Source organism: Furipterus horrens, unplaced genomic scaffold (assembly GCF_987537825.1).
Source record: "Furipterus horrens unplaced genomic scaffold, mFurHor1.1.pri manual_scaffold_3, whole genome shotgun sequence".
Classification (NCBI taxonomy): Eukaryota; Metazoa; Chordata; class Mammalia; order Chiroptera; family Furipteridae; genus Furipterus; species Furipterus horrens.
The window spans coordinates 1,759,111-1,766,659 of NW_028327173.1; positions in this window are offsets into that span (position 1 = coordinate 1,759,111).

The following is a 7,549-nucleotide window of genomic DNA, read 5'->3' on the forward strand; positions in this document are numbered from 1 at the left end:
CTTCACAGGCCGACAGAGCTGCAGCGCGGCCAGAGCTCAGGTCAGCTGAGTAGGCAGGAGAGACGGGCACAGCCCTGGCCTCGTGGGCCGCCCTAACCGTGGCCTCTGTGCCTGAAAGCCCAGCACGCGGCTGTCTCCACGGGGGGCAGAGGCCGGCCTCAGCCGCTGCTCCTCCCAGCCCAGGAGCCCAGCCACGCATCATGCACCCACGTCCCTTCCTGGGTGGAGAGGCCAAGTCTCCCTCCACTACACCCTGGGGACAGGGACACAGGCCCGGCCCCACTTCTTCCCCTGCCCCACATTATGGTGTCGGGACTGCGAGAGCCGTGGAGCCACCTCCGGCCGGTCTGAGGGGCCCCCGCCCCGGCCGAGCGGAAGCGGGAACCTGGCTTTGATGTCTGCCCGGCACCCACTGAACAGACCCCTTTGTGTTCCCAGACACCGGCCCGAGAGCCGCACACATCAGCGCCGGAGCCGACCGCGGAGAGGGCGGCAGCTGTCGGGCGCACACCCCAGCCGGGGCAGCTGGCCCGCACCCCGGCCCGCGGCCCCACCCCCATGCCCTCCCAGCGGCGGCTGAGTGCTTCCCTCTCGCCCACCCTCCACTCCCTTCCGGGACAGAATCACTCATTTCCTCTCCCGAGAAAACATCACCGCGTCCTGTCCTTTCCCCTTCTTCCCCGGAGTTCACACAAGGCCATCTTCGGCCCCCACATTTTCTGGGTGGGCCCCTGAGGACAGGCCGTGCGCAACCCCTGAAGTCCTTGTCCCGTCCCAGTCCCAGACGGCCCACTGCGGGTAACCCCTGGATGTGGGCGGCGGGACCCCAGCCCTCCGGGTGGACCTTTCAGGGGAGGGACGCTGAGTCCTCGGACCCAGCCAGCCTCGCCTGCCCTGCGCAGCCATGAGCCCCGTCCTTTCACGGAGCACGGGCTTCCTGGACACCCCGATTCCAGCCCAGCTGCGCCCCTCGTGGCCTCAGTCCCCGTGTCTGCCGGCCCCAAGACACGGGGGCTCCCCGTCCACGGTGCCCGCTGGGACAGGCTGAGGCCCGGGGTGCAGCCGGGGAGGCAGGGCGGAGCAGTTCCCCTGCGTCCCATCGAGGCCTTCCGGGGAACCGTGGGTGGGGTGGGGAGGCAGGTGAGGGGTCGCACTCTGTGACCCTAATGCCCAGCCAGGCTCAGAGTGCCTGCGACCCCTCCCAATGGCGCCGGCACCAGGGCCCGGTGGCCCCGCTCTCCCTCAAGGCCCTGCCAGCATCGCCCGGGAGGACATGCCGGTTCCTCTTCTCTTGCGTTACTTTGTTCTAACAGCCTTCGGGGACACTCCGGCCGCACATAAGGCCCTGGATGCCGCTCCTGCTCCTCTGGCCTGTCCCACCAAGAGCAGGAAACGGGGGTGGGGCTGCAGCCCGTGGCAGCTGGGACAGCCCCCGGACACACGGCTCCTCTGAGGCAGATCCAGCGTCTGCAGGGGCACGGGGGGCGGCGACACTCACCGGAGAGGCAGCCCTGGTCGCCGGGCTGCTGGCTCCACCCCGGGCAGCACCTGAGCACCGTGCGGGTCTCCGTGGCGTACACGTGCCTGTAGCCCGTGTAGTAGACGGTTCTAGAAAAGAAGGGAGAGGGGAGGCGTGGCCGCACTGCCCGAGGCCGGGCGTCCCGGGGCGCGCAGGTGCCCGTGAGCACGCTGTGCAGGAAGCAGCAGCAGGCCTCCCCGACCGCCGCGCCCTGCTCCCCGTCCCCTGCGCAGCCCGGCTCCCAGCCCCTGGCTCTCAGCCCCCCGACAGCCTAGGAGGGTCGGGGGCAGTCAGGCTCCAAGAGCCCGGCTGAGGAGCAGGGCTGGCTTCCGGAATGGGCCCCGTGGGCTCGCGGTGCCCGGCGCTGGGCGGGCCGTGTCATGGGCGGTGCCTGCTCAGACCCCAGGCTCTCGGCCCACCGGGGCACCATGGAGCTGGACGTGAGGGGAGTTCCTTCCCCACCCAGGGCGAGCCGGGGAGACAGGGTGACCGGGGGAAGCAGCCCAAGTAGCAGGAGGACCCGAGTGTCCTGTACGTGGCACAGAGGGCAGAGGGGAGCGGCCAGAGGAGGGCTTCCCGGAGGGGACAGCCAGGAGGTCAGGGCAGCCCGGTCCACGGCTGGCTCCTGTTCAGATGGGACGGAGTGGCCCCCACAAAGGTGGGCAGCCAGATCCGACCAGCCCAGGGCCCGGCAAGGGCAGCGGCCGGAGGAAGGCGGTGCTCGAGCCAGAGAGAGACTAGGTCCCCAGGGGGGTGGAGGGTCTTCCATCCGTACACCCCCGAATCCAGAGGCAGCCCCAGACCACCTGCACCCTGAGGCCCCGGGAAGCCCCGGCACGCAGGGCCGCCCTCTGCAGGACAGTGTGCCCAGCCCCCGCCCTGCCTGTCCTGGCATGGATAGCCCCACAGTAGGCCGGGCAGTCCTGGCGGAACAGCCAGCGAGGGGCCGCCTCCTTCTGCCCCAGGACGCATCCTGCAGCCACGAACCCGGAGCAGAAGCCAGCGTGGGAGGCAGAGGATACCTGGTCCACAGAGCCCCCAGAGCACCCCATTCGGCTGCACCCCGCACCCCGGGGCCCCTACCTCCCTGCCTCTCTTCAGCTGGGCCTCAGGTGTGGGAGGGGTCTGTGGGTTACAACACCCCGGCCACCCTCCCGGGAAGCTCCTCCTCTACACCCCTCCCCCGCCCAAGCAACCTCCACGCTCCCTGGTGACAGCCCCGTCCCCTGCTGCCTGAGCTGGCTGAGCAGCACCCCCAAAGCCCAGGCCCCTCCAGGAGCTAGGCTGTGCCTTATTTGCAGTGAGGGTCTTGGCGATGCCATCAAGTTAAGATGGAGCCGCACTGGCTTAGGGTGGCCCTGAACCCAACAGCGGAGTCCTCATGGGAAATGGGGTTCTGGGGACAGACAGGGGCACTGAGGCTGGCGTGACACCGCCACGAGCCAGCTGCCGCAACGGGTCAGCAGCGTCCCCAGACGCACCACCAGAGCCCCCAGAAGGAGACCCCCACACACACCTCGATGTCAGACTGCTGGCCCTGTCATTGGAGCCCCCCTCCGCCCCACCCCACCCCTCCTGTCACAGTTTGTTAACAGAAACTGTTAAGGGCCCAGCCCTGCCCTCGGTCTCATGGGGGGGAGGTCCTGCGTTTTCGATGACAAGACTGACTGGTCATGCGGATGTGGGGGGGGGGGGGCAGGAGGGACAGGGAGGAGGGGACTGGCCGGGCCAGCCTGCAGGCTTCAGGCACAGTGACACCCCTGCCCAGCCCCCACCGCCGTCTGCAGGAATGCTGACCCAGGCCCAGACAACAGCCATTGGGTCAAGGACCCTTGAGCTCTGCGAGGGGCCTGAGAGCCCGGACTTCCGTCTGCCTCCAGGAAACAAAACACCCTCCAGGTGTGCTGGGGCCCGGCCCTCGGGGCCGCCTGGGGACCGGGACGCGGACAAGCAGGCGGCTTCCGGGAAGCTGGGTGCCGCACGCCCTGTGCTCCGCGGTCGGGGGCTCCGCAAACACCGTCCTGGCAGGACATGAAACCACCTGCCTGCGGAGAAACGGCCTCAGCGGGGACAGTGTCTGGCAGCGCGGAGCGTTTGGGCCCTTCCGCCGTAAATATTTATCCCTCTCCGGCTACGTGCCGTCCCTCGCAGTCCCTGGGAAGCCTGGGGGACCAGGCCCCTCTGCCACCCTCCCCTGTGCCCCCAACGTCAGAGACCCTTGGAGATGGCCTGCAGCCCCCAGGGGCCCTGAGAGTGGACCCCACCACCCGCTGCAGCTCACACGGACACCTCAAAGGGCTCCAGCCACCACCAGCTAGCGGGTGCCCAGCGGGGCCACTGTCACAGGAAAACGTGGCCGCCAGGCTGGGGCCCCGGCCACCGCCCCTGCAGCCACTGGGGACCGAGGCCACAGCACAGCAGGGCCTGGGGGGGAGGGGCCGGGGGCAGGGCACACCTACTGCTCTGATGTAGGCGCTGAGCTCCCCACACCCCTCCTTCCCTCCCTCCCTCCCTCCCTCCCTCCTTTCTTCTTTCCTCTGTCCCTCTCTCCTCCCTTCCTACCGAGGTGGCGGGCCCTGGGGGTTTGTGGGGAAGCACCCCTAATGACGTGGAGAAGGAGGCCTGGGCGCTCTTCTGGGCCAAAGAGGGGAAGGGAGGGCCGGGACTCGGGAGGGCTTCCTGGGGAGCCAGAGCCTCAGTGGGCCCTGAAGGAGGAGCCGGCAGGGTCTGCACAGAAGCCCAGGGCCAGCCACAGCCTCAGGGCACTGCAGGGTCATCGGGATGCGGCATTTGGGGAAACCTCCGCACAGGGACAGTGATCTTAGCTCAGGGGTCACGGGAGGGGACAGGACATGTTAACACACCTGGAGCCCTCCAGAAGGGGGGTGAGGCTGGGCCCCCAAAACGCTCAGCGTTAATTTGAGGAAAACCTACGGGGCACCTGATGGCCAGGGGGCACAGAGGTGTCACGATGACTCCCGTTCCCCTGAAGTGGGTGCTGCGGTGGGGACAGTGCTGCCAGGAGCCAAGGTGGGTCAGCTCCACGCCAGGGCCAGGCCAGCCAAGAGCTCCTCAGCCACGGGGCCACCCCCACCCCCACCACAGGCCGGGGACTCGAATGGCTCCCTTGGAAGGCGGAGGTGGGCCTGCCCCGTGGCGGGGAGACAGCCAGTGTCCTAGAGCCGAGCAGCACAAGAGGAGGGGCCTGCTTTGCCCCCTGAGCCTCCCAGGAAACCCCAACACAGAACAAGGACCCCTACTCCCCTACACAACAGAGGCCGAGCCCCGCAGCCGCAGCCGGCACGCGCCCAGGAAGCAGGGCCCCCAGACGGGGGGCTTCCCCTCCGGCTCCCAGCCACTTTGGAAGCGCTGCTCCTGCCTGCCCAGCTGCAGACAAGCGCCGGAGAAATCATGACAGTCCCCCACAGGGCTTCCGCACACATCTGGGCTCTCGGGCCCCCGGGCTCGGCTGCTGCCCAGATCCGCCCTGCACTGCACCCCACGTTGTTGGGGGAGGGGCGTTGAGGGGCGTGAAGCTACAGGGACCTCACCCCGTCCTGTAAGTACATACACATCTGCCCAAGGGTGGCAGCAGGTCTGGAAGCCACACTGCAAGGGGACACCTCTGGGGACATGGGAGGGCCCAGGCCCCTGCGCCGTAGGGTCTCTGGCTGCGACCCCGCCTCCGCCTGCCAGCTGCTGCGGCTGCCTGTTCTCCCAGCTCCCCTGTCACAACAGACTCTGTCTCAGAGACTGCCGGCCCCCGGGGAGGGGACCCACTGCCCCCCGCCCCCGCTGGGAACCTCTGTCAGGCCTCGGCCGCACCTCCTCGCCTGTTTTGAACACAAAAGAACACACAGCAGAGCAGACAGTTTCAGTGAGAGCAGAACCCCCAAAGGCTGAAGGCAGGTGCCCCGGAGCTTCCGGGGCAGGCCCGGCAGGCCCCGTCCCCCATGGAAGACACCATGCAGGTGACTCCCCCAAGACCTCACTGAGAAGGTGGGCGCCACCCCACAACCCCTCGCCTGGCCAGGGCGCCGCCAGCTTCCAGGCTGAGGCTGGGGAGTTGCCCGAGAGCAGCCCCCGCCCCCTCGCCCCGCTCTGCAATCAGTCAGGTTCTGGGGTGGGGGTGCGGGGAGGAGAGGTATGCAAAGCGCTCCCTACGGTTGATTCTGAAATAAAATCTTGAGCAACAAAAGGTCTCACGTGGGCGTGGGCACGAGGCCCAGGGGAGCCGGGAGCTCACAGGGTTGGCACCTGCTTTTCACCCTCTCGTGGGGCCAGCAAACCACCCCCTGCAGGGTCCCCACCTTCCCCAGGGGGCCCTACTGCTCAGAGACCCCATCTTTCCCCTGCAGGGTCCCCGCCTCCCTGCCAGGTCCCCAGCCCACTTACCCACAAAGGCCCAGGGGCTAGCCAAGCAGGATGGCCCTGTCCTAGCCTCAGGGGACCTCACCCCTAGGGGCTGTGAGAGGCCATGACCTCCGTCAGATGAGGGGCCTCAGGTCAGGGGTCCTGATACTGGGACGGCCACCCCCCGGGGGGCCCTGCTCCTGCATGGGTAGCACTGCTCCCTCGTGAGCACAGCCCCCCCACCAGCGCGGGACCCACGTACCTCCGCTCGTGGCCGGCGCACCACGCCTGCCGCCCGCAGCCCGGCTTCCACACGGGCACCGTCCGGCTGAAGGCCCGCACGCAGGGCTGGCGGTGGCCCACGAGGGTCAGCTCCTGCTCGGCACACACGTGAGGCCTGGGGCAGAGGACAGTCGGTCAGCGCCCTCATTGCTCACAGCTGGCGGGCGCCAGCCCTCCTGACACCCCCCCTCGGTGTGTCCACGGGTCTGCAGGAACGAGGACAATGCTGACCTTCAGTCTGTCTGACCCTGACCCGAGGTCCCCTCCACCCCAGCTGTCCCAGCCTCAGAGGCGTCCCCAGAGCTGGTCACACTGGGCATGTGGCTGAGCAGGAGTTTGCCCCAGGCAGGACCAGCCGAGCAAGCAAGGTGGAGACGAGAGAGAACATCCAGGGGGCGCCGGGGGCGGGGCACAGAGGGACGGGGTGCTGCCAGCCTGGCGACTGCCGTCCCAGGCAATGAGTGGCTCCCGGCACCCATGGGTGTCTGGACAACATGCCCACTCAGGAAGGGGGTGGACGTGCTCGGGGCAAGGGGCGCCCCGCCTGCCCCGAAGGTAATGGAGAGAGACCAGAGGCAGGCGAAGCGGGATGCTCTGGCGCAGGGACAGCGCGGCCCCCGCAGAGGAGGGTGTGGGGCGGGAGGCGAGGCCTCGCTGCCTCATGAACGTGCGGAGCCAGCGGATTCCACGGGGCCTCCGAGGAAGACACCTCCCTGGGCGCGCAGCCAAGCTCTGGGCTCCCCCGGACCAGCCTGCCTTCCGAGCTGGGGGAGCCACAGGCCGGCCGGCAGGCCCAGGGCCCCTCCCCAGCTCCCACCTTAGCCTTGGGCTCTGCCAGATGACGTGCCGTGGCCCCGGCCCCCCTGACCTACAGCCATCTGGCCTCATCACCACCCCCCGCCCCACAGCCGGTCTGCTGGCCGCCTCGTCCTCCTGGGATCAGCACTCGGGGCCTCTAGCCCACTCTGTCCAGCCGCCCTGACTCAAGGCCAGCTGCGCGCGTGCGTGCACACACACACAAATACATAGGTATTCACAAGCACGCACATGACACACTCACAAGTACATGAGCACACATATGCACTGGTATGTGCACACACATGCAAATACACGCACACATGTGTGCACATGCATCCTTGCCCCCTGGCTTGGCCCATGGGAAGACCTGCAGGAGACCCGGGGGCGAGGGGAGAATGCGGAGGGAGAAAGACGCTGGGGTATCTGTCTTCCCTCCATCGCCTCCTGCCGGCCTGTGACCCGCACCCCGGCCCCAGCGCACGCGGGCAGCTGCCCTCCAGCGGCAGCTCCCTCCGGGTTCCTGCCAAAGGGCCCTCTGTGCCCTTCACCCCAGGCGGGGCTCGCCCTCCCACGGCGGCCACCCTGACCCTCTCTGGG